We start from the raw sequence: 27,688 nt of genomic DNA, 5'->3' as shown, positions 1-27,688 counted from the left end.
TTCTTTCCAAGCACAGGACAGTAAAAAAATATTTAGATATCTCATCACTATACCCTTCTCAATTCATGTGAAATTCACTTACCTCTATTTTCCCTGGCTACAGGAGAAAAAAACTCCTAAAACACTATAAACTCCATCAAGATAATGAAGATCAAAGAATAGGTGAGCTATTGTGTCTGAAAAAGAAAAGTTCCAGCCTAGAATGACTCAAACACTATTTACATGCACGGAATCATCCATTATTTTAGGATTTAGACTCTCTCAAATTATCCTAATATCAACAGACAGTAAAACACTTTCAAAGTGCATTTGTACTTGTGAACAGAAATCACGGAAGAAGAAAGCAATGGAGGGTAAACCTGCTTCTCACAAGTGTGTTCTTCTGCAGTTTAGAAATGAAGAACTTAATGAACAAAAGGTTCATGTTAAAAAAAAAAAAAAAAAAAAAAAGTAAAATCACATAGAAATAACAGAAGAAAGATGGAAATTCACCTTACTTCCTACAAGGTTACAATTTGTCACACATTCCCTCGATATTCTCTACAAGCCTCATAGTAAACTTCAGAGTTAACTCTTAAGACAGAGAGGAAATACTTGAAAACACATGTGTGGCTGAGAGCTCAGCGCCGGAGCATCTGCTCCTGCAGTTTCTCCACTCAAAGCACATTGTCAATTCCAAGCAGTAGTAGAGGTACTTTATGCCAGCAGTCCTATCTCAGAGCTTCCTGTATAGAAGTATTATTATGCTCTTAGTACTTCTAATTGCATCATAAGGAATTACACTTAAAACACTGACTTGTACTATTCTTGTAGCTTTCACAAAAATGCGGAAGGTAACGTGTCATTAGTGTCTTATCTCATTCTCTACAATTTTGTGAGCGCAAATATGTTAGCACACAGCATATGGCATGTTCATACATACACTGTGGGAGCAAAGCTTTCAATTTATCTACAATAGTTGGCAGTGCTCACTCAATTATTTACATGCATAACAGCAATTCAAACATATAGCCAAACGTATCATATTGTCTAGGCTAGGATTACAGGCCAGACTCTGACGTTTTATCCAGGCACATTAAGAACTTACACTGAGGTAAAACTTTCATTCTGCTCTACCCAGAATTAAGGATTAAGATCTTATCATGTGGTCAACTGAAACACATCTCAGTATTGTTGGTATGTCCTATCTTGTATCATTAGGTTCACTTTCTAGAATTTACATTCCCATTAATATAATCCCTATTACATATTAAAAAAGATGATAGTAGTTATAACCTGCACTACTTGACTTATCATGACAGAAGCTTCTTAAAACAACTCCCACTTTAATATCAGTGTAATTGAAGATCTCATTTAAAACAATGCGACCTGATGTATCAAACAACTTTTGCTTCATTCTGTGCCATTAGGTTAACATATAGTTGTGAGCAGGGGCAAAGACAAAAAGGCACCAGCAAATATTGAAAAATCCTAATTAGAAAAAAGTTGTTCTTAGACTTTCACTAAATCAGATGGGTTTATAAACCAATTGTAAGCATCAGATATAAATTCCCTTCTCCCACATTTTTGCAGAAATATACATCTATATTTATTTATTTCACTTCTTAGGCTAAATATATAGAGTTCCATATTTTTCTTCACTTGTTAATTTTACTTTGACAAGTCTTCACAAACGACAAAAAAATTGTCTCTTGTGGTTTTCCCACATTCCTTTAGGCCTAACTGAATGTATAAAAACACAGCCGTCGTTGAAGTAACCTTCTTACCAGTAAAACATTGTCAAAACAAATAAAAATAAAAAGCTGTATGGATGTTAAGGCCATTATATCCTGAACAACATTAAACTCAAGACAGTTTCCCCCAAAAGGAAGGCTGGGGACTGGCTGGAAGCCTAAAGATCTACTGACATATATGACAAAAAGTACAAGGAGAAGGGTAGAGAAAAGAAGGAAAAGTATTAAAACCATGAATTACACTAACACAGTCATATAAACCTTATTCTATACTATTTCCAACATAGTATTATATTTCCTCATCACTTAGCATTAAAATAGAAAAATTTGGGAGAATATAGCTTTCCTTCATTTCTGCATTCATGCAGGCAATAACAAAATATGTTTTGCTTTCATAAAAAAATAGAAAATGAAAGTGTGTAGTATGAGGACAGCCATCTTCTTCCCCATTCCTTTCCTGTTTTCTACAGACATAAGCACTTTAACTTAGCTTTAAATATATATATATACACACACATATATACATATATTTGCTAATATCTGTGTGAGAATGGGAAGCTATGCTTTGATTTTAAATCAGAATAAAATAACCTCAGAACTGCCCTACTCACAATAGTTGAGGTCAATGACAAAAACACATTTCATTTGAGAAGTGTGGCATGTAATACATTACATGCATTATTTATATTACATATAAACAAATGCAGTTTTATTACCCCAGACATTTCCAAAATACAAAGTGAGACAATGGGATCTCCCTTCTTGCCTTCTGCAAGCAAAGTATGCCTCATGGAGACCAGATAAGAAAACATTCTTAAAGGCAGACTAATGTATAACTACACTTCAGGATTTCTGTCCCTGCAGATCCTGCTTCCTAGGGATCCATGTGGCTCCTAGCATGATTGCATTTATTCCCCACTGACTTGTGCTTTGATAATTCTTATCTGAGCTATGGAATTTGTAAATTACTAGCAATGACAATGAGTTTTCACGTGTGACAGTTTGCACTAAAATTTCGTTGTAACTATAATGATGCCTATCATTTTGAAAAGAATGGGACAATTTGTGATAGACATGGGATTGGTGATCTGTTTGTGTTTCATTTGTGTAGATATTTTTCCAATAATCTTACTTCATTAGAAATAAATTTTAAAATTAGTTTAAAAATAATTTCCTGTTATTTTGTATGCTTAGAAGATATTTAACATAGAAATTGTGTAATGCTTTTATTTCTTTTTTTCCTACTCTTTATTATGCATTACCACATAGGAATCAAAAATTAGAAGTTCAAAAATTAATCCTATCTCCCAAAGTACTGGTTAAGTTAAAAGAAGAAATAAAGATTGCATCATAGTTCATTCAAAAATGGAGCAGTCATGAAAATATTTCTGCTTGGGAACATATACTAGCATTTGTATTCAAGTATTCCATCAACTTGGATTTGATACTGCAAAGATCTTGCAAGGTAGAAACCAAAAGAGGTGGCCAAGGTAGGTCCAATAAGTATGAAGCATATAAAGTATGGTATTGGGAGGCATAGTAGTGAAAGAATCTGTCAAACCAAACTCATCCTTGGTAAGAATCTTACAAACCAACTGTCAAATGCAGTTAACTGTGCACAGTCACTGAGCTCTACCTTAAATCACAAGCACTGTCATTACCTCCTTTGAGTTTCAAGACATTCATTTTCTCTAAACAAGAGCTGCACAAATAAATGATACTAACAACGTTAAAGAAAAGCCTTCAGGTCGGTCACCGCATCATACGGCAGGCAAACTGGGTCTACAGGTAGGAAAAACAGTAAATGCATTTTGTCACTTGACACAACAGGTGGGACCAAGCAGCCCTCGGAGCACTCAAAGAAGCTACCTGGGCAGTTCCCTCATTCACCATCTCCAAGTGCTGCAAAATGGCAGCAAAAGCTCATGAACCTGATGCTTTCCATAAAGCATCCTAGCTAATATTGTGCATTCATAAAAAACAGTGGAGCAACCCTAGGCTGTTCTTTAACAATGAAGCTCCAACCTAATATGTCATAGCCACTTTCCACTTCATCCTAGCACTCTCATCATTCCTCCCAAGCAACTGCCTTCCCTCTCTGGAATGGATCTGTCCACTTGGATTTTTATTTTTATTTTTTTCTTTCCCATGTTTTTCTAGTTTACCAAACCCTCACAAAAGAAACACACAGTTACGTGGAGCACAAAGGTCTGAGTACCTAAAAAAGTAAATCCACACCTTCACTGGTGCATTCTGGAGGCATTATCAATTCTTTCCACCTAGCAAAACAGACAATCACATCACTACATTTCACAGACTGTACTCCAGAAGTGTGTTAGCTCTTCTGTTCTCTACAAAATTTATTTTAAATTATTTGCTTGTGCAGATCTTCATCACAACTGCTAACCAGATATGATTTGAATCCTCAACACCACGACAAGAAGCAGATATCTCAGATTCTCCTAAAATACACAAGTTGTCCAGGATTGCACTGCATTAACTTCAGACAGGTGAGTGGTTAATCATTTTTATGTGCAATATTTGAATAGCTTCATATCTAGGAAAGAGATGGAACTGCCTTTGACCCTTCCATCTTCTTACAAATAGTTCCTAAGGTAATCATTAAAAGCAAGCTTCAGTATTTATTATGGGACAGTTTCAGAAGTGAGCTATATTCTACCTTTTGTATGTATAGCACACATCTTATTAAATTAGTTGTAGAAATTCCAGTAACTCAAACTTACTGAACTCTGCAGTACCTCTGACAGCAATCATTCAAAAGCTGCTGTTATTGCACTAAAAAAGATCTAATAGAAGTACCTTCTAGCTCAGAATTCACAAAGGAGAATTAAAAAGATAAACAAAACCTGCATAGCAAGCTGACTCACCATTATGATGGCATTATAGAAAGTGTTTAACGATACATCCTGAAAGACAACACCTACTGTATCAGAGGTTAAAAGCAAGTACACGGGTTGACTTTTTCCTCTAACATGACATATCAAATACTTTGGGCCATTTGGTGCAGAAACCTTCTTACTTATCTTACAATTTAAGTGCATAGAAGAGACCTGCTAGAACTATGAATAACTAGAAAGTTATCTTACCTTATGCATAACTATTAATTTATACTGTCTTAAGATATCCGTTATGCTATTGTCCTCAAATGGCATCATTGCCATTTTCCGAAAAGAAAATGCTGCCTCAGTACTTTGGTTTAACTTTTTCTATTTCAGGGAGATTCATACTTTTCAACCAAGAAACAGACTTAAATCCTTATTTCTTCTCAGGGAAAAGAAAAGGAGATACAGAGAAGACAAGCATAGCATCTCACATGAGTACATAGATAGTAACCACAGAGCTTTCCCCATTCTGTGGAGAGAATGCATCTGATGTAAACGCAAAGAAAAATCTGTTCTTCTGAAACAAGTACAGGAAAGACTGATAAATTCAAGCAAGTTCAGAGATGATGCAAAGGTGCACTTCTATTGAAGAATAGAACTTCTCTATTCTAAGAAGTTCAATAGAACTTCTTCTATTGAAGAAATTGAGATGAATGGAGATGTTTGGTCTGGGAAAAGAGGATTTGGACGAATTCAGAGGCAACCCTACAGTAACTTTGAGAGAACTATTGAGAATGTAAAAGCTCATTTTTCATTGTGGTGCACAGCCAGAAAATGGAAGACAGAAGTCATAAACTGAAACAGAAGTGATGCTGATTGGATATAAGAGGAAGAAATTTCATTACAAAATTAAGTAGAGAAGCAAAAGCTCAAGGAGACTGCACAATCATTGCACTTCGGGGTGTTCAAATCCCAACAGGATGAAGTCCTAAGAGTCTTCAACAAAATTTATGACTGACCGAATTTAAGCAGTAAGTTGGGCTAAAAACCACTCAGATCCCTTCTAGGTTGAAGGATTTTGTGATTGTTTTGCCTTCATTTCTTCCTGACAAATTTATCTCACTGTTAATCATATTCTCACTGTTAATCATATTCTTTAGTAGTGATAACATCCAGCTTTATCAGATGAAAAATGTAAAATCATTCTACCTGGAGATTTTTTTTGGGGGGAAGGGGGGGGGGGGGGGGTTGATAGGCAGAGTTAAAAAAAAAAACAAACACCCTTAAGGTAAACAAATTCCTCTAGAAAATTTTATTAAGTTACACAAGCTCAATGTTTCATATTCTCCTTGCCCTGGCTACTGAAAAATAGCTAATAGCCAAATATGAGGAACTGAAAATTATGGATTTATAGGATACAAACTTCATAATCTCATGCATAAAAGACAAACTAAGTCTCAAAGTTTTCCTAAGTGCAGTTTTCCACAGTGTTTGACTCTCACTAAAAAAAATAAAGTACCTGAGAAACACTACCTGCAGTATTCTTCCCTTGCTATAAGCTCCCATTTTATTGCAGAAGAAAGATTTGTTTTCTTCTGCTAACTTTAGCACTTGGAAATTAAGTGCTTTATTTTCCTAATAGAAAAACTGGAGGTTATACTGAGGAACACCAAAAATTTCATCTTTTGCTAACAGGCATGTTAATAAAGAGGTAATCCTCTCACTTTTATATCAAGGCTGAGATAATCCATAGTACTAACGCAAAATCCTCATTCATCTTCCACTTATATCCTGTTCACAAAACAATGTTAATACAAAAAAAAAAAAAATTCAGTGTTCAGTCACTTCTTTCTTTCACATTATAAACTAAATTACTTTCTCGTGGACATACTCTCTCACTGCAGTTGAACTGTTTGTTTATTCTCTTGTCTTCCAGGCTGTTTAATGTCATTTATATTTGGAAACACTAAAAACAATGATGTCATGATATCTTCCAACCATGATGCCGAGGGGGTTCTTGAGTTTTGGTGGTTTTTTTTTTGGTTTTTCTTCTCCTTTCTGGGGGATAAGAACAAAACTAGGAAGGAGAGGAAGGAGTAGGAAGGAAAATAGCATTAATGAGTTCTCTCATGACAACAGAGCAGATTTTGGATTTCATTTGTAAAACATTCTACAAAATTTGGCAAAAAATACTATTGGATGTATTACTAAGAGTGACATTGAATTGAGGCAATGCATCAGTAACAGCAAGCACAAAGTGAATTACACATATTCCTTTATTTGCATACATTACCATTACTATATACACATAATAGGTAACATTAAGTGATTAGGTAATATTAAGCAGAGGGATCAAATGACAGATTTAAAGTGTAAAATTACAACACAAACACATGGAAAGAGATGCGTAATTAAGAAAATGCATTTAATAGATCTTACCAGAACGGCACATTTCAAGAGCAAGAGCTGACAGAATCAAAGGCTGATGGAAATGACTCGCTAGAACTTCTCTCTTCCTTCTTTTAATGTACAGTGTAGCTGTGCAGTAAGTGTTACTCAAATGTTTTGCCTAGTCTGATTTCCTACTATTAAAGCTTTGGCCTTGCCTCAGCCAAGTTAGTAACGTCCTGAACTTCAGAGGACTGAGCACTGGCTGCCTAATTTCCAGCAAACTTTTCTTCACCACTCAGTATTTACAGTCTCACACTTACAGAAGTCACCTTTGCTGGATAGTAACAATGATGCAAGTCATCATCTTTCCTATTTCATCAGAAATAAATTAGTTCAAAATAAGGAGATATCTGAAGAAGATGACGACTAGCTTTTACAGAAAAATACCAGCAACGAGAGGCATGCTCTGTTGAATTATTATAATTGAAGAAACACGTATCTGTACTTGAAGCACAAAACAAACCAGAGCACACTCTTTTAGCTTTCAAAAACTCTAACTAAACATTCAAGGAAAGATTTTATTTAAAACACAATCCTCTGTAGGATAAATAGAAAAAAATTATCAACATAAGCTTTCAAACTTGACAGCAGATTAAAACCACGCTAGCATTTTACGCTTTCGATTAGCAGAATATTTAGTTCAGAATATTAGAATAAATATTGAATGTATTTCAAAATACTGTTATGTTGAAGAGACTAGAGATTCCACTTTCAAAGGTATTTATGAAAGCAAACCCAAATGTGCCTTTAAAGCATTCTGTCTAAACCCAAACCTGAAGACAAGTATTCTCACATCGTTCTTCTATTTGACAGGTAAGTTCAAAAGGCATTAGTATATAAAAGAAACAGTGCAGCACTATCATTTCTCATAGCATGATACTGAATCTTGCCATCCATTTTTGAGGACAAAAGTAAATATTCATACCTGGAAGGTACAGAAAAACAAAAAAAAAAAACCAGCATGGAATCAGTTCCAATCTTCTGAAGTCATTTAAAAAAATCCATATGCTTTGAAATAGAATCTTAACATAAAAGAAAAAATCCTTTGGTACCATAAATAGCTCTTATATCTTCTCTGTTGATTTATGAGTAAAAATTAACATGTCACATTTGTGCGTACAATTCGTACTTGATTGAAATGTTGCACTTTCAGCAAAGAAATTAAGGGATTTTAAAAGACAGTAACAAATTAATCTACCTCAGCTAAGTCTTATTTTCTTCAGTAAAAACAGACAGAACTGAAAAAGGATATGGAAAAGAAAGCAGTCAAAATTCAATTGTGGATCACAGGGAAGGTAGTGGGGAACAAAGGAGACTTGAGAATCCATGGTATGACTCCTATTGTTTCTAACATATTTGTTTCATTTGAGGTGACCAAATTGATTCTCCACAAAATAAAATCATACAATCAGGCCTTAGAATTATTTACACATCATAACTCAGTGTGGCTTAACCAGAGCCCTCTTTTGAATCTTATACTAAAACAACTTACTCTTATGAAAGTGTTCACAACAGGTCCACTCTGAGAAGCCAATTAAGACTCTTCACAACAAGAAAAAGTTGTAAAAATGGACATTCCTGGACTTTCCAAGGAGGCATGTATGTATTTCACTTTCCAGAGAAACATCTTTTATCAGGAGATGAATGAAATAAAATTAACATCAGTTATATTAATATAAGAACTGGCAGATCTAAATATTTGAAAAGTCCTCACAGACTTTTGCAAGGAACTTAGGATTTTTCTTTCGGCTAGACAAGCAGCTTTCTGCATCTGTAACAGATTGAGCATGTGGAACACTCGCTCGTGGCTGAAATTCCAAAAAGTTTTCATTTTAGTTTAAGTAATTCTGATTAACGTGCTATCTTGAAATGGAAGAAACTTGATTTTCAATAAACAGTGCTTCATCTTAAATTTATCTTTAGAAATATACTTGTGTAATATGATGAGAAAATGCATTATTGTACAATGAAAAGGACTGTGTCAAAGACATAAATGTACAGTAATATCTTCTGTAATTCATCTTGAATTGTCTACATTGGTCCTCCTAATTCTTCTGGAAGAAAAAGGCCAATCTCTTTCAAATCATTTTTAATAAACTGCTAAAAATACAATTTATATACTGATTCCCTACATCATACATACATACATAACTTTGATATGTGTTTTCTATATCTTGACATTCATATTTTATTATTATTATTATTATGATTTTCAATCTTAGGACCATGGAATGAATCGTCTTTTATGTATCCCTTGTTGAAGCTATGTCCTTTCAAAGCTCATCAGTACAAGACAGAAGCCAGTATACCAGTAACAATCCTATTAAGGTTAGGTTCTGGTTAACAGAAGTGCTGCTCCCTTATACACAAAAGGGAAGCTTGGTTTACTAGATAGTTTTCTGTCCAATAGTAAAAAAAAAATTACTGTTTTCTTTTGAATATGTAAACTAAATCATACACACTACACAATTATCAGTACTTCGAGAAATACTTAGTCTTTTTTTTTTTTATACTTACATAAAACAATATTGAGACCACTTAAACAAAAATATTATATTCACTTGTTGATCAAATAATTTGATCATCTAGAGACAGATCATATGGCATGTGTGGTCCCTCACAACAAAAAATACATTGAGGCCCTGAAGTGCATTCATAGAAGGACAGCAAAGCTGGTTAAGGGACTGGAGCACAAGTCTTACAAGGAACGGCTGAGAGAACTGGGATGTTTAGCCTGGAGAAGAGGAAGCTCAGAGGAGACCTTATCGCACTCTACAACTACCAGAAGGGAGGTTGTGGTGAGATTGGAGTCAGCCTCTTCTCTCATTTAACTAGGGATGGGACCAGAGGGAACTGCCTGAAGTTGTGCCAGGGGAGATTCAGGCTGGTTGTTAGGAAATACTATCTCTCCAATAACTGGAACGGGCTGCCCAGGGAGGTAGTGGAGGCAGTGATCATTGAGATGTTCGAGAAATGTGTGTATGTTGTACTGAGCAACATGGTTTAGCAATAGGTTTAGGAACAGCTCTAGGACATCAGTCTGGATGATCTTGAAAGTCTTTTCCAACCCTGGTGGATTAGCCTTGAACAATCGAATTAAGATGTTAAGCATAAAGGTAGTTAAAAGGCACCAAAATCTCTCACAGCATAGCACTAATTCCTATACAAGTGAAATCAGTAAAAAAACAACAAAAATAATGCAACATTTCAAAAAACTTACGTAAATCTCAGCAGTAAAACTGCTGGAAACACAAAATGAAAACATCTCTTCACACTCCACTTTTATTTTAGAACACATTATGATACAGTTTTAATTACAACTCTTACCATAGAATGAGACATCATCCAGAACCTATGAGTTCAAAGAATATTAATTTCACTGTCTCTAAGACAGCACTGGACTACTACTGGTGTATGAGAATAGTCTAGTTTGTAGGGGTTTATACATTTTTTTTTATTCCTACTTTTCAACAGCAGGTTGAATTGCAAGTAGAACATGTATACATATATAAAGGATACTAAAGTACTCTCTTGAGTAACTGGAATTAATAAATAAAGTTATGTCCAGTTAATAAGCTTTCCCTCAGAATCCAAGTATAAGGGACTTTTTATTACATTACAAGGATGTTCCTTCACCTCATTAAAAGCATATTTATGCTAATGAATGATTAGTGCAGTTACGCTATTAGTAATACAAGTATTCCATAAAATATCTTCTTTTCTTAATTAAAAAGTTACTCGAAAGAATAGTGGAGCTAGGGTCTGCAATGTGACATTTCTTCTTTTCCTTCTGTTAGATATTTAAGATTGCATTAAAGAACTGAAACTGATAAATTTATAATATATATATTGCAAGTTTAATGCAAAGAAAACTATTTCATTAAATTGACTTGTACGAGTTGAGCTCAATTTTTTTTCATTTTTCCCCAAAAAGGAAAGAGATCGAGCCAAAATAAACAAACCTGTAAGTTTGTGTTCCTTTATTAAAAAGAGGTCCTTTACCTTTTGCTGTTTTAGTGCTGTACTCTGAGATTTTGTTTCATTTTAATGCCAACACCGAATCAGAAATGCTGCATATAAAACCGAATTTTAAAGAAGTCTAAATTTTGCAAACGATATAGCCATCATCTCTCTGTATTTTGGCCTGATTACTTATTCCCAAAACACTTAATTGGCATTCCAGGTGGAAAAAGTTTGAAAAATACTACATACTCTGACAGCCATCTCTTTTGCAACACAAATCCCATAGCAGCATCCCACTAACAGAGTGGATCACCAACTTTCAAGGTGCTGCACGGAGTTACAAGTCCCTGAGTCCTTATGTCAGTCTGTCCTATTCCTGCAGTTGACGTCAGCTAATCTGCTCTCAACAACAACCCTAAACACATATCCTCTGCTGCCCAATGGCAAGGTTTTCCCGTAAATTCCCTAACCCCAAACAGCCTGGCAAAGTCCATGTTTGCAAGCCTTCAGGGCATGCTGCAGGGTTTATCTATTTATTCAGACTTTTGCCCGAGGAGTTGGCTGCAAAAGCAAAGAGAAGGTTGGTGAATTCCTTATTTGACAACTAGGTCAATTTTATGTATTAATTTATGTACATGTGCCTAGAGATTCTAATAGGCACATCTCTTAAAAAACAACTTAGTCATATATTTAAATAACCAACAAAATATGAGGAAAAAAAAACTCTCCAGTACTCCATTATAGACGAAATTCTGTAAAAAGTAGCCAGGAATGTAGGTACCACAAAGAAGAGATTTTTGTCAGGAGAAACAATGCAAGAACATATGGCTTCTCACAGACTGAGTTACACTGAAACATTCTAAAGCCAATGTATATATTTTAAGTGTATAATTCTGTTCAGTACAGTCCAACCCTAAAGTCCATTAAATAATTACATAACTACACAAAGGAGAAATTCTTCTGATCTCTTAGCATAACTATGCATAATTCTACTAAGTACTTAAAAGGGTTGGAGGTTCTGTAGTTTACTACGCTTAGAGTGAAATAAAAAGAGCATTTAAAAAAAGAATAGTCTGAAAAGGAGCACGAAGCAGTCAATTCATGGTGTTGGGTGAAAAAATACAATCAATACAATGAATCAGCTGGAAAATGAAGACTAGTGAATACTTGGTGGCAATACTAAAGAGACTTTCCTGCAGGTGTTGGTTGACCCTTTCCCTGAAGAAACGTGAGCATTATGTCAGGTTGCCAAGTCTAGGGCATAGCTTAAAGAAAAGATTGTTTCAAGGAAAAAAACCAAGCTGATTTTAAATGATAAACATCAGTTCTGCAAGTGTACTTGAAAGAAATGCAACAAATGCAATGCAGGGGGTTTGGACTTGATGATCTCCAGAGGTTTCTACCAGCCCCTACAATTCTGTGATATCTTACAGTGCTCATTTTCTACTGTGATAAAATGAATTAGACTATATCGTTTGGCAATGCCAAGTACCAGTAAGAAGATATTGACAAACTTTACTGACAAACTTCTCCTAATTTGGGACTGTTCCTGTCCCAGGCCAATGTATTCAGCTATAACAGAGCAGTACTCAGAAGAGCCAACAAAGGGCTTCAAGAAGATTTTAGAGATGCTAAGAGAAGCTTCAGTCCCATGAAATCTCTTCCTTACATTCACAGTCTACCAGAATGAGTTCAAGTTACTCATTCACGCTTGGGTGGCTTGATCAACCATTTGAAGAATTGCTTTGCACTACTGGAAACTTTAAGTAACAGAAATACAACTAGAAACTGTACAAAAAAAAAAAAAAAAGAACACAAAGAATGCATGGTATGGTTGCACTTGTACTGAACAAAAGAGATGCAAGACTCAGACTTTCATACTCGAAGTATGAAATCATTCATGTGCTGATGACGAACACGTTCTAAATACCTTTGAGAAACATTCACAGGAAGTAAACAGAAAACCGTGTGTACCAAGAATAATACAATTGTAGCTAACCTCATAAACTTAATTTACAAGGAGGAAAATAATTGTTTTATTGTCACAAACTTGAATGTTAAATGAAAATGGATAATACGGTCACACTTCAAAGCTTTCTCTTCCAACATCCAAACTACGGTAATCTCCCTAAGTGTGATTTTTGTTTTTTTCCCCAGAGAATATCAACAATATCTTCCTTTAACTAACAAGACATCGTAAGTTTCAGTAGTCTGGGTGGCTAACAAATTTAGGCTATAATATCAAAATGCATCTTACACAACACAGAACTCACTCGGTGAATTCCTCCAGCTGCATGTATCCTTTCCTTGATGCATGAAATGTGTTTCATAAGAGGCAGAGCCATCAGGACTGGGAGTTGGAAGACTTGCAGCTAAAAGCTGTGGGCCTTTTCACATTTGTCACTCTCGGTCTTGGTAGTGACTTATGGAGAACATTATGTCTCTCCACAGAATGTAAAAAGAAGCTTTTCCTTAAGTACAAACAGAAATTCGGGATGAAGAATACTAAGAATGCTAACTTGGAATTTCAAAACCATCTCCTACCTCTGTGTTCAGATAAAGCAGCCAATAGCTGCTGTTGAGCTACAAAATCAGCTGTTTCTCACTGTAGCAAGGGAAACAGGTAGATCCAAACCGTATCACCAGTTTGGCTAAAAGTGGAAATGATAGATTTCCCTATTGTGAACAATCATCCTGTCAGGTTTAGAGTCAACTGTCCTGTATGTAATACAACAATTCCTTGGTGAAAGACGAGATTAATAACAAACTGAACTTGAAGTTCAAAATGAACTCAGAAGCCTGATACGAGAGTTGCAAAGTACATTCACTTTTCTTTTTGATAAATACAAATATTTTATTTTGGCCTTACCACTACATAAAATTTAATAGTATTCATTGACATTGTTGGTCTAAAGCCTTATTTAACTATAATGAAAAATTAAAATATATGAAACCTCTTGAAATGTCATTTGCATTGATATTTTTCATTCAACGCATTTGCATTCAATATTTTATGATAGTAATAGGAAAGTATATATACTTCTGTTGAAGCAGAATACTGAATAAGTTTCCAAAAACCAAAAGATGGCTGCAGCAGAAGAGTTATTTACAGTAAAAAATTCCTTGCTTCACTTTGGATACTCTTCACTTTACCCAGCAAAATCACTAAGTCTCCAAGATGAAGAGTGTCCAGTATAACTGTGATTTTATTTGTTTTCTATTTCCTCTATTTTGAATTTCTGACGTAATGATCATCAACACTGAAATAGTTAAAAAAAGGTTATATTATCCAGTCAGTATTGTTGGAATGCTAAGAAAGAAATTGTTGTTTCTTTCCCCAGGTTTATGAACAGTCAGTTCTTAATCTGTCTACTTGTTTAACGAGACCACTGTCTTTGCTGAGGATGTGATACCACACGACAGATAGTCTGCCAAAATCCTATCATGTTTTCTTCAATTATATGGGAAAGACTGTATGAGGGAGGGAAGAACGATGTTTATACAATAAAATTTAAAAGAAATACAAAGCCAGGTACTAAATCACAGCTAGAATGATATGCTTAAGGAAAAAGGTAGACACACTCAAGTTGCCCTGTAATAATTCCAGAATCACAGAAGTGAGATGGGACATCTAAACAATCCAACTCAACTCCCCTTGCTAGAGAGGGTTTCCCAGGATAGGTTACACAGGAAAGTATCCAGGTAGGTGATGAATCTCCCCAGAGAAGGAGACTCCATCACCTCTCTAGGCAGCCTGTTGCAGTGCTCTGTCACTCTCACAGTAAAGAAGTTTTCCTTCATGTTTGTATTGAACTCCCTGAGTTCCAGTCTATGGCCATTGCCCTCTGTATCCTGTCATCAGGCATAACTGAAAGAGCTTAGCTCCATCCACTTGACTCCTGCCCTTTAGATATCTGTAAGCATAATTAAGCAGCAGAAATGATGAAAGTACAGATTCAAATAAGTATGTTGCTAACTCAACTAGTTTCCTTGCTCAATTTTGCCTGCGTATTTTTTTTTGTTGGATCTTCAAAAGCACACACGCTTTGCTTATCATAGTTTGTCCATATTAATTACTATTGTAATATCATAGAACATTTGTAAAAGATAAAGATACACTAGCAAGTGTGGTAATTAAATCTAATTGCAAAAGGACTTAAAGGGCAAGCTTGTAATGTGAAAGGAGACCAAACCTAATGGATATAAGACAATGCTCAGTACAGAATTGTACTTCCATTTCACTTAAATGTTTAAAAATTCTTTTTCATTTAACAAACCGTCAAGGAGCTACCACACAGAAAAACGTTTTCAGAACAGACACATCATCATATCAACTCATCATACATCTAACATATTAGCTATGAAATGCAAATGCCAACAACATGGTGCTACTTTAAACAGTTTAGAATTAATGGCAAAGGAAGGCAAAAAAACCTGACATGTACATAGGTCACCCTCAAAGTAATGCCTTCTATTTATTTCCATTGAAAGTGCAACAAACAGAAAGAGCACAATTACACTATTTGATAGAGAATGTTTTGTAGATGAGAATTTGCTTTTTCAACACAGTCACCACCATTAGTTATGCACTTTTACCAGCAATGAACAAGAGCATGCATGCCATGCTTGTGAAACTCTGCATGGCCATTTAAAACGTGGCTTGTCTTTCATGACACTGTCACCACTGCTGAAAGGGCACCACCCACCGCCTCACTGCACTCACATCCATTGTTTGGTTGCCATCAGCATTCAGCAAGCATTGATGAATGTCAGTGAGTGCAATACTTTTTGCATGGAGAAATTCCATGACACATCTTCGCTTCATCCACACTTCCATGTCAGGTGCTGTTTTGCCAAACTCCCCCCATGCTGCCATCTGTCACATGGCAACAAAACATAACAGAATATCATTGGAAAGGTTCAATCTCTACTGCCATACGACCAATATTCACCTCTGATCTTGTGGGCCAACAGAATAAAACAACAGGCACGACTTTTGGAACAGCCTTCAAAGTATTTATAAAGGAAAGTCTGTTCACACATTTTTTTCTTGAGTGAAAATAGCAAATAGTTATTCTCAAATTGAGACAGCTGTTAGATATGAAACCCAGACTCCTTTCCAGTTCATAACTGACTTGCTTTATTATACACAAGTAGCATCCACAACACACCAGATTTTACTAATACACGTTATTTGAATTTGAGTCATTTTGCTAAGTGATCTGCCTGACTCCTTAGAATTATTTATACTTCATTATTCATTGTTTTGTTAACCACTAGGTTTCTTCACATCTACTTTATTTTCAGCACTAGTAGATAAACTGAGTGACAGTGGACAAAGAAACAATTTGCATTAAGAATATCCATAGTTAATTATTACTCAAATACCATTTCTTTCAATAATTGCTTTGAACTGAAACAAATGTTCATGTTTTCTCAGGGCTACTTAACTATTAATATATAGGAGTAATTTCTTCCTCCACGATCAAAATGTTATGGAGCATGAGATGAAAACATATCTTATCTTCAGAATTAGAAATATTTGACACATTGAAACTGTCAGAGAACAAAGCCAGTGTATTTGACAAGATCTTTTCCATAATTCTGCAGACATCATTAATCCATATTACTTTTTCCATTATTACACTTCATCTCAATACCAACAGACGAGACTCTGTGTATCCAAATAGGTCGTAATTCCCTTTTCAGTTAAAAACAACAACAACAACAAGTTTCTCACATATCAGAATCAGCAAACATAACATTCCATGAAATAATGTTTTGAGAGCAAAAACAATTTCAAGTCATATAACATACACTATGCAAACTATTTTAAAAATGCCTAAACAGTACATCAGTATGCATTAACTCTATTATCATAGATCTTCAGTCTTAAAGAAACCAGAGAGAAAAGCTAAATCCCTTTCATTGCTTCAGTACTTCAGTACTTCTTCAGGTAATTAACTACTTTGATTCCCCAAGTTTACTATCATAAACAAAAGAGATGCAAGACTGACTTTTCTGTGCTTATCTCCTGCTCTTATTTATGTACCTACTATACTGAGTTTTTTCTTTCATTAATAAAGACCAAACAGAAAGATGATAGGAGTACATTACTCATTACCAACACTGGCAAAAATTTATATTTTTAAAATAATTACATTCCCAGAGATTTTAGAACCTGTTTCATGGGTATTTTAATCCATTTGATTGAACTGGAGGTTTTGACTGAAGCATTAACCCCCTCCTGCTTTGAGTTAATTCAGTCATTTTGGGGTGAAACATGCTTGAAATCTGTGGTTCACAGTTTAAAGAATTCATCCTCCTATACAGTGACACATCTTCAAAGTTACTGTAAGGCACTAAATTCCTGCACTGTATTAGAAGGCTCATACAAATGGATCTTCCACATATTCTTTTCTAAACGTTTTCAAGTGAGATTAGTCAGCTCTCCACTCCATCAGTCTACAAGAACCTTAACCAACAAGAGTTGTGGCCGTTAGTTTCAGGAGCGAAGTTTCGCAGTTCTAGAAGGCTTAAGCTTGAGAGCCACCTTTTCTCTTCACTACACAAGCCTGTTGCTTTGTTCTTTGACATGTAACACTGATCAGAATAACATTTCAAAGCAAAAATCAACAGTATAAGAATCCTCCAAGAGCATATGCTAATTGTTTCACCTTTAGACAGTTCAAAAAAGGCAATCATCGGTTCAATTAACTCTATGAAGATCTGTTCAGATCAAACATTTGCCTGGGAGGGACCTCAAGACAATCTGAGTTTCACATATAATATTTGATAGGAGTAATGACATTGACAAGAGATGATGGAGCTCAGCAGGTGCAGAATTCCCCACTAATAATTCCAAAAAGGCAATGTGGAATTTGCAATGAAAATGAATTAGACCATCATGTGATATATGAATAACCCAAATTCTTTTCTCACTGGTGGAGGTGTGATAATTTTAGCTTTTCCTAATGTGCACTTGGAGTATGAAATCAGATCTTGTATTTCTCATAAAATGTTGATTCTTGCTCATTTCTCTCCGTTATCTCTCTCTTCATCCATTAAAAAAATAATTCCTTTAGAAGATAGAGTTCAGTTGAGCAACTATCCAATTTCTTATACAAGAAAACAAGTCTAAGTTACTTGCAAAAATGATGGAGGCAACGTCTCTGCAATTATCAACTGTCACAATTGTCACTCTTGCAAATTCAATCACTCTTTTTAATGTCTAGTTCAAAACAAACGTGTGCCATCACATGTGCCATTGCAGATGATAATTGTATTCAATTCTATCTTTGAGTCTTCATTGTAGGAGGAAAACAAAATAGAATCTGCACTTCAGTTATATTTTTCTGGTATATGTGAACAGTTAACCATAAAGAGTGTTAATGTTCAAGTATGTGTAAGTCTATGTGCAAGGCTATAACAAAGAGAAAGCATTCAGTATTTTCCACTTGATTTCAGGGTAAAGAATCTAAAAGTAAATGAAAGCTAAGAAACATCTGAACTCTTCATAGGCGCCATATTTCGATTACAGATATGCTCTTCTCTTGTCTGTTTAGCCTTATGGAAGTTGTACCTACTTGAAACAGTAAAATTCAGTAATTTCAAAGAATAGCAGCATAATGCCATTATGTTACACTAATCTATCGTTTTTATAGATAAAATCTATTTTCTTCACTATAAGCAGTTTATAGATTTGGAGAGTATATTGCGGATTTATATTTCTAGTGTATTTCACAAAAATAGTTCTAGTAGGACTAAGATTAAATAAGCATTGGAAAACGTTGTCAGGTAGATTACTTTTAAGATTTAAAAAAAAAAAAAATGGTAAGCACTGCACCAAAAAAGTAAATAAATCTGTGTCTGGTGAGTTGGTATATTTAAAAAAAAAAAAAAAGTATGTACTCCCACAAGGGAGGAACAAATGCACTCGAAAATAAGTATTACCTGCACATTTCCTTACATTTAGCACTGAGAGAATAACCTCTTATCATGACTACATGGATAGGAGAGTTACTGATGTTCCACACCGCATTACCTGCACGTAGACAGAAGCTTGTAGCACAAAACAAGAAATAATTCATAGTAACAACATACAGGTGCATCTACCATTTTTTGCTTGTGACTTAAGAGATGAATTCCCCTCCCACTCCCCCCAAATTTCCTGACACACAGTAACACACACACATTCCTGATAGTTCTTATGAATCTTACAAGGAGTCACTTAAATGCAAACTGAGAAGTTCTGGTCCAAAAGTGCCTCACCCCATTTTGGATAAAACAAGTAGTCCATTAAGGCTTCCCACTGCTCCTTTAAAGCCAGCTTTGGTATCTCTGTATTGCCCACATCTCTGGGGATTAATCTGAATTACAAGGTTTCCTTGTAAAGGACAGATTTTGACTGCTGCACTCCCTCAGCAATTAAGTTTGAGGGTTTGTTTGGTTTCGTTCTTTTTTCATTTAGAGCAGCAGCAGTCTTCACAGGTATGTCATGCAATGAATTCTAGTAATTATTCAATGCTTTTAAGTAATTAAGTACTAGCATTCTAACATTTTCTTTAAGATGATAGTTGGCTAGAAATACTAAGAACATCCTTTCCCCATCTCTTAAAAACAATGTGGTTTCTAAGGACTTTGATACTAAACAACCAATTCAAGCAGAAAAACAGGCATCTTCTCAAAAGCAGTCTTCTAAAAAGAAAACTTATTTCTGCTCTGAAAACAGATCTTCTAAAAAAATTTTTGCCAAGTACTATATGTGACAAAATACATAAGCAAACCTAGTCACTTATGGAAAATAATGGATGAAGGTTTTCCTTTAGAGTTTTACAAAATCTTAAGATCTAGTACATAAAATAGCTTCTAAGAATTATATAAAGCCAAAGCAGCAGAGTTATTTTTTAACCCTAGTCAATACTTTATTATAGTAATAAATTAATATAACATAAGCTACATCAACAATATAAGTTATGCTAATGAAAACAAATTTCTCCCTAAATAACACATAAGTCTGGCCAGACAGTGAAAGTATTTTCCCAAAGATATGGCCTCAAACACTTAACTGAATCGGTTAGAGCAATACCTTCAAAATACTAACTACATATTTAATCATTGCGTTCTATAAGAAATTCTTTCCATGTATTTTCAAAGCTGAAGGAATCATGTAGACTGAAATGTACTTATTAGTAAGAGCTGTTTTTAGATACTTCCTTTTGCGTATGGATAATCAAAGCTTGGTGGAGGAAATGGAGGAATTCAGCCTGCACATGCCTTCAACAATTTATTCACTATTTTTAGACAGTATTACCTCTTTATTTGTAATAGCTTTCTAACTTGTTAAAACTGGTTCAAAATTACTGTCATAGGATGTCCACATTCTTAGGTTTGAAAAATGAAGTTAACAAAAATCTTCCTTTTCCACCTACTGGACTTCTCACTTCTATGCAGACCAAAAGATGAAAAGTTACTCTCCTAGAAATCACACCTCAAAATGAAAAAAAATAAATTCTCGTGAACACATCAGTACTGCGGAACAGCAACCATTGTTGGTTCACACAATCAGTTAGTACTGTATCTACAAAGTAAAAGCATTCTGAAATACTTTCAGAACTTGGAATATATTGTTCATTTGTACACAGAAATCACAAAAAATCAGTTAATTGAATCAATAGTCATGCTAAAGAAAAGAATGATATTCAAGGCAGTTATGGCACTTCTAAAACTAAAACATTCGCAGTTCTGAATGTCTTGCTTGCAAGATTACTCACTACTCACCTAGTCTATTACTTGCTGTGTAATTACGTACAATCGTAACTGCGACTTAATGTTTAAACTGTCCACAGGATCTAATAAACAGTAGCATCACCTTGTAGCTAATAAACTAGTACTCAAGGTACATGAAGCATCACTGAGACACAAATATGTGGAAAGTTGCTGGCAACAGCATGTTCTGAGACACAAAACCAGAATCTTTAAAAGACTACAAGCTTAATCTTCATATTTGAATACCTTACAGAATTTTTCATTGTGGAAGCCTCTGAAAAAAATGTACCTTTGAGTTACTGCAAAAGAAGTGACATTCAGCAAGTCTGCTGATTATTGATGATCCTGTCATGCATTTGCAAAAGGGAGAATATTAACCTTAGTGTTCTGGTTAAGTTCCAATTTAGGTAAATAAAGTTCACCAGCTGTGATTCAATTTCCCACGTCTTTGGCATTAGAAAAACCTATCTTCATTTCTTCCCAAATACATTTTATGCAGTGTCATGGTGGCAGAGATAACTGCATATCAGCTACGCTGTTGTTTACAAGCACCATGTCAGAGCACACAGTTGCGAGGACCCGCTTAAGCTGTGTTTGTAGCACGCAAAAGGTGTGGGGAAGATTAAGATTTTATGTATATGTACTTTCAGCTTTATCATGATTATATTAGCAACACACTGCAGAAATGTTTGTCACTCACTATCAAGCAACATAGGATGCATGACACAGATTAAATTAGAAGCCATAGCCTCTATGGCAAAAATCCAAAACAGCTTTCAAAGCTTCAGGATAAAAACACCCAATAGCCCATGAAATGCTATTAAACACCCCTATTCCAATTTAGATTCATGTAGCATGCTAACTTTGGCTTCAGTTCAGGAAGTTGCTTAAGGATGCAGCTAGCCTGAATTCTCTAAACGGCGCACCGATTTGAGAGTACATGCATGTTCATAGCCACTCAGGATATTATTTCTTCTCCGTAGTGCACAACCATAGATCTGCATGTACACAGCTGGATGAGCAACTTTAGTCAGAAAAAGACTGATTCTTTTTTAGACCCAACAACTATATTACTGGGTTCCTTATTACAGAGAAACATCTCATTGCCTGTGAACATTTGGACATTCTTAAAAAAAACTTTGTTATATTTTTTCCAAAACTCTTTGCCTTTGTTACAATATGTTTTATAACTCTTTCGCAGTCTTTCATCACACAACTCTTCATTATCTAGAAATCTATCTAGCAACATATTAGAGACAGCACAACCTTGAAGCATCACCAATCTATCAATAACAAAAAAAGAAGGATGAATGTAAACTGACTTTGGGACTAACTTGCTATTTCCTTAGTAATTGGTTGATAAACGAAAATAAAGATGATTTTATTGATAATCATTTTTATTCTTTTCCTTCTATTACACTGTATCTTAGAAGTTCACACCTAAAAATTCTCAGACAGGTATTGCTGCTTATGAAAATAAAATCTTAACATTTGACTGTTCTTGAACCACTGAAAAACCTCACAAAACGTGGAAGTTCCCCAGGATAATTTCCTCTAAATCCTAGAGAATGATTTAAAGAGAAGATAGTCATTTATTGAATTTACTCTTCACATTCAGCATAAAAACTAGTAATCCAATGGGAATATTTTGGAAAACGTGGAAGAAGAGGTGAAAAGAAAAGACAGTTTCTGAAAGACATAGAAAGGATATACTAATTTTATTTAGGATATTCATATGAGAATTTTTTTGTTGTTAAAAACAAATTACATGATAAATATTTCATAACTATCTGTAACACTGCCTAAAATCAATGTTAACCATAGTTTCTGAACAACTCATATCAAAGCTTGGTTGAAGCAGCTAAGGAGCAATAGCAGAAATAAAACTTATGTAGTGCTAAGCCCAGAAGCCAGAGCCACTCAGGTCCTAGACAGATGGCAACAGAAAGCTGGTTAATGAGTGTGAATTTTCCAAACCCCAACATCGGCAATATAGGGAACACCTCCTAAACTTGGGTGCATGCAGCATACATCCCACTAAGCTTGGCCTGTCAGGCAAACCAGGACACATGGGCTAAAAATAAAATAGAAATTGTTGCTCACTGGCACTGTACACATATCACAGTAAGCAGAATGATTGCCAAGGTTTCTCCTGTCTCCATTTTAGGCATATGCAGCTGGCAGCAGTACGTTGTTCTCATGCACCAAAGGCAGCAGATGGAATGAATTACATATTTCAACAGCCCTTGACATCACATCAAACACCTTGGCTTTTAGTTTTAGAAGAGTAACTCTTGGGAGGTTTTTTTTTTTCTTTTTTTTCTTTTTTTCAAGCTTTCAGCATCCAAATAAGTCATACACAGTTATTTCCATCCTTATAGAACAATATAGTGATGCCATATGCTGCAGACTTGCAAGTCTTGCACAGAAAAACTGTGCAGCAGTAGCAAAATAAAGTGTTTTTATTGATGGTTTCTAGCTAGACATAGCCATTGAGCAATGTATTACAGGTAGCCTCTGAAACTAAGGGCTTTATTCTGCCCATTATATTACAGAGATTAGATGTTCAGAATTTTTTCTAAGTAAATAAAGAATTTTGAAGTCTCTAACATTCAAAACATCGCTATATTTAGCTATGTTAAATCAGCTGTATTTAACAAGCTATCATTGGCTTTTAATTTATTTCTTAAGATTCCGAGTTACTCTTCCCTTGACAAGACCAACTCCAGGCAGGTGGGGCTCTTCCTCAGTAGAGTGAGAGGTGGGAAGCAGGTTTTGGTACAGCCAAACATGGCCCACAGAGCATCACCTTCATCCAGGAGGTAGAAAAATCTCTTCATACATAAAATTCAGCCGAATGTGTTCCTGAATGAGATTGTAGGGACTGTACATTCTTGTGCCTGCAACTGTAACGCTATACACAGGCTGGACAAGGAATTATACCTCAAAAGCCTGTACCAGCACCTGACCTCCATCAGTTGCTTGCTCTTCTCTCCTAGAAGGTTGCCAGACAGGCCAGTGTATCTCGATCATTAGTCATTGCCCCAGTGCATCTGATTCCTCTCCCCACCAATCAATCAGTTTCTACAAGACTTTAAGACCAGTCGGAAACAGCTTCAACAAAATAGGCTGGAAGATTCAGCACTGTGCTCAGGGTGAGAGTGAGCCCTAGGAGGAGTTTGCAGGAAAAAAAAAGCAACAACAACAAAAACCACATTTCAGGACCAGGAGAACACCTCACCTAATGCCTCTGAAAATTTCGGAGCGATTAAGGTGATTACAACTTTGCGTCCTTAGAAGCTTAGAAGGCCTTCCATCTTTCTAGACCAAGTTATCAACAGGTTCATTGCTTTTGTGCTACCAATCATTTCTTCCAGTCTCAGGATTTCAGCAAATCAAGTAAACATACCTTGTTACGACCTTGATTCCTTTCACGTTTGCTGAAGTGTGATCAATGCTGGCTATTCTGCTGTTTTGAGATAACAAGTAGCTTCCGAGAATTCCAGACTACATCAGACCCACATACTCCAATAGCATTTTAGCTAGAGGTTCTCACGTACAAGTGATTTTGATCCCAAACAGCTCAATACTACTTTGAAATACACTGCTAGGAGCTACTAACAATGGTGTCAATCTCTTAATTATACGCCATTATCTCTTTCCTGCTTTTAAATATTAATATAACCATTTCCCACCAATGCAGTTTACTTGGAACTACAAATAATTTTAATAATTCTGAAGTTGATCTATAGCAGAAAGATGCACTCGAGGTGCAATACAGGCTTTTCTCCTCTATGCTCTTTTTTCCTCCAAAAGCTTATTTTAAAATTATTTCTCTTGGAAGAAGATATTCTTCTCTCTCATTCTCCTAGATTTAAAAATGTACTCCTAAGAATTTTTTCTTGCTTCAGGATTCGCTGAGTTAATAGCTTTGACTGAACTGATGATTTGCTACAGATTCATAGGAAATCTTTGGTGTTTTCATGCTCCTACCACAGACAGAGTGTATTTTTTTCCACCTTTGTTCAAAATACTTTCACTTCGCCTATTCCTAATTTTTCTATGCACATGAAATTGAGCCTAGTTACTACTTTTTTCTTCTTCTTCTTTTTTTTTTTTTAAACAAAGGGGACAGATGTGTGAGAGAGGATTATACTGACAAAGATGAACTACCATAATTCGTCTCTGTTGTCCACTATCCTAATCTCTCAATTACCTTAAATCAGCCACTCTAACTGAACAGACTAAAACAGCTTCCAGAAAAAGAATAAGAGAAAACAAAGCTCAGGGCAGACACATAACAAAGGTGGAAATAAAATGGATTGCTAAGTGAAAGCAAAGGAAAGCATCAACACAGCCTACAAAAGCAGGCAGAAATTAGCATGATTGAGGCAAAATACATTACAACAGAAACTACATAGGAAAGAATATTCAGGCCAAGAACTCCATCTCATTCCAAGCGACTTCAGTTAAGTCTTCCAAGAAAAGAGCTTGTTTGTCATCATCATTGCTTCAGAAGAAACTGATGCTAGTCTCAGTGTGCAGTACTACATTTATCCAATGTATTTGCTAATCTCAATGTAGTTCATAATGCGATGCAGTTTAGTTTGTAATTGAAATAAAAAAAATCAACAGACACTCTCATAATTAAAGATAGATGTCACAGTGTATCCTGTTTCTTTTATAGGAGTCAAGCATGGATATACTTTTTTATTTACCATTGATCAACTAAATCACCAGCTGTTTATGCAGAACTGCTGGCAACCTTGGAAGAGTAATTTGTCTTCCAAAACTCCATGAACCTCATTCACCCATTTGTTTAAGAGCACAGCAAGCTAACAATACGTATGTTTTTGTAGTTACTACATAAAAAGGCTCAAGAAACAGTCCCCAGCCATGCAAAATTTCCACTGGAGAGAATTGTACCTGCTGAAGAATTAAAAGATCGAGATCTGCAAGTTGAATGGAACATAAATCTACGTGAAATGAAAGTCTTTAATTGCTAGAACAAACAAAATCTTTCAGCTCATTATGCAGCTCAATTCATAATTGCCTAAGGTGTTACACCTGGGGCTTATTACAGGAAAATTTTGAAATCGTATCAAGTCTGTACAGGTGTGCACACAAATAGTAAAAATAAGTTGCTTTCCTCCAAACTCAGTAACTGCTTTTTTGGCAACCTTTTCTTATACGTTCAATCCTTAAGAGCAAGGATAACCATTTTAAGCTAATTACAACTTTTCAGTGATGCATGCATTGTTAGGTGCATGAAGCACTCAGATTTGCATGTAGAAAATCATCACTAAGTAGGGTTTTTAACTAGTATTGACAGGACAGGGAGAAATGCAGTGAATTGGATGTCAGACATCTACCCACAAAGACTAGAGTTCTCACATGCACCCCATATATTCTAACATTTGGAATTTACGTTAAGTATACATTAGCCATTTAGAAATGCCTCATCCTTACTCGTTCATAGTCTGAAACTGATACTAAATGCTCTGTCCATGATATTTATGCAAACCTGTTCTTTCTAACTTCGCATTAAAAATACAAAAGCATTGTTGTAACATCTTCCAGAATGTTATAGAATAGTCACTCCTTGAGATGCATGATGTTGTCCAGAAGGCTTAAAGCAGTTCAAAAAAAAAAAAAAAAATCCTAAAATATGCTCAAAAGCTGTTAGTTTTCAATCATGATCTAGCAAACACCAGGCCCATATATTGATGCCTTTACATATCATACGCATTTTGATACAAAATGAATCATAGAAGGTATCACATTCACTACTTTCCATAAGAATATTTTGCTTTTTGAAATTTACATCAACCTAGTTTCCTAAGTAATCTTCGAAATATTGTCCACAGTTTCCCATTGAGTTTTGCTAACAGTACATTTACAAATTACTCACTTCTTATCTCACAATATACTAGTCAGATACAGAAGCCAATTTGCTTGTCTGAAACAAAAACAAAATTAACGTCTCACACTCCAATATGAGATGCTCATCAGCAACATTTGCATACACACAATCAGATGACATCTGTTAATCTGTCTATATTTAGTTGAATGGCCTACATGCTAAGATCAAATCCCCCACACTTCATAGATACGTCATAAATGTTCTCACTGTAGCAGACCTGCATTATTTTATAACAGAGTGGACCACAACCTCAGAAGCAACATGTATGCAAGAGTGTGTATTTGCACACAGTTGAGCATGTGGTATCTGCCATTTCAAAGCTGATTATTCTGATGTGGTCTGACAGAAGTTACAGCTAAGCTGCATTCTTTTCAAAGGCTCTGCCTGTGAAAGTTAACAGATGTGGCAATGGAACAACAGTTGGAAAGACTGAAAAACCAGGCACAGACCAGCAAACGTTCAGCTCCATTCTTCTTACCCTTCTCTGAGGCACAAACACACAGTAGCCACCAAAGCTCAGTTCTTCAGAGAAGGAAGGAAAGCAGCGGGGAAAAGATAGAAAGAAGGGAGTGGCAAGAATACATCACCCTGTCTATAAAATAAAGCAGGGAGAAAGCACATCACAGAACCAACAACCTATCATGAACTAGGTGATGGAAAACAATGGTGGGGAAAAGACGATGTTTTAAAGATGCTCAATTATAATTTACTGTTACAACAGTGATCCAGAGCACTGAAAAATTATAGCTGTCAAATGACTAATTGGTGATGAACATCACATGACAGAGTGAAGTTATTTGACAATAACTGTCAGCATGATCTCAAACAAGACACCAGCAACGTATCCAACAGTCCCACTGATAAACAGAGCTGGGTCAGCCCTTACGAATATTCTCAACTGAGCCCATTGAGGGCAAATGACAAGTAATTCCATTTCTGGCCCAAACTTTCAGTTGGTACTTTTTGATGCAGTTCTCTCATGTGTACAACAAAATAGTTTCTTACAA

At 35.5% G+C, this 27,688-nt stretch overlaps 1 long non-coding RNA gene across 2 annotated transcripts in view; it reads right to left on the bottom strand.

Moving 5' to 3' along the window:
• LOC149917290 (uncharacterized) overlaps positions 1-27,688 on the bottom strand; it is a 58,771-nt gene that overhangs the window by 23,660 nt on the left and 7,423 nt on the right. The window contains exon 3 of one of the 2 annotated variants that reach the window (XR_016468038.1): positions 11,088-11,551. The exons of the other annotated variant lie outside the window; for it this stretch is intronic. This is a non-coding gene — a long non-coding RNA (uncharacterized LOC149917290). Of the gene's footprint in view, positions 1-11,087; positions 11,552-27,688 lie in introns of those variants that run through there. 2 annotated transcript variants of the gene reach the window in all.

The sequence above is a fragment of the Phasianus colchicus genome, chromosome 7 (genome assembly GCF_987193195.1).
Source record: "Phasianus colchicus chromosome 7, bPhaCol1.hap1.1, whole genome shotgun sequence".
In the NCBI taxonomy this organism is placed as follows: domain Eukaryota; kingdom Metazoa; phylum Chordata; class Aves; order Galliformes; family Phasianidae; genus Phasianus; species Phasianus colchicus.
This window is presented reverse-complemented; position numbering and strand designations above follow the sequence as displayed.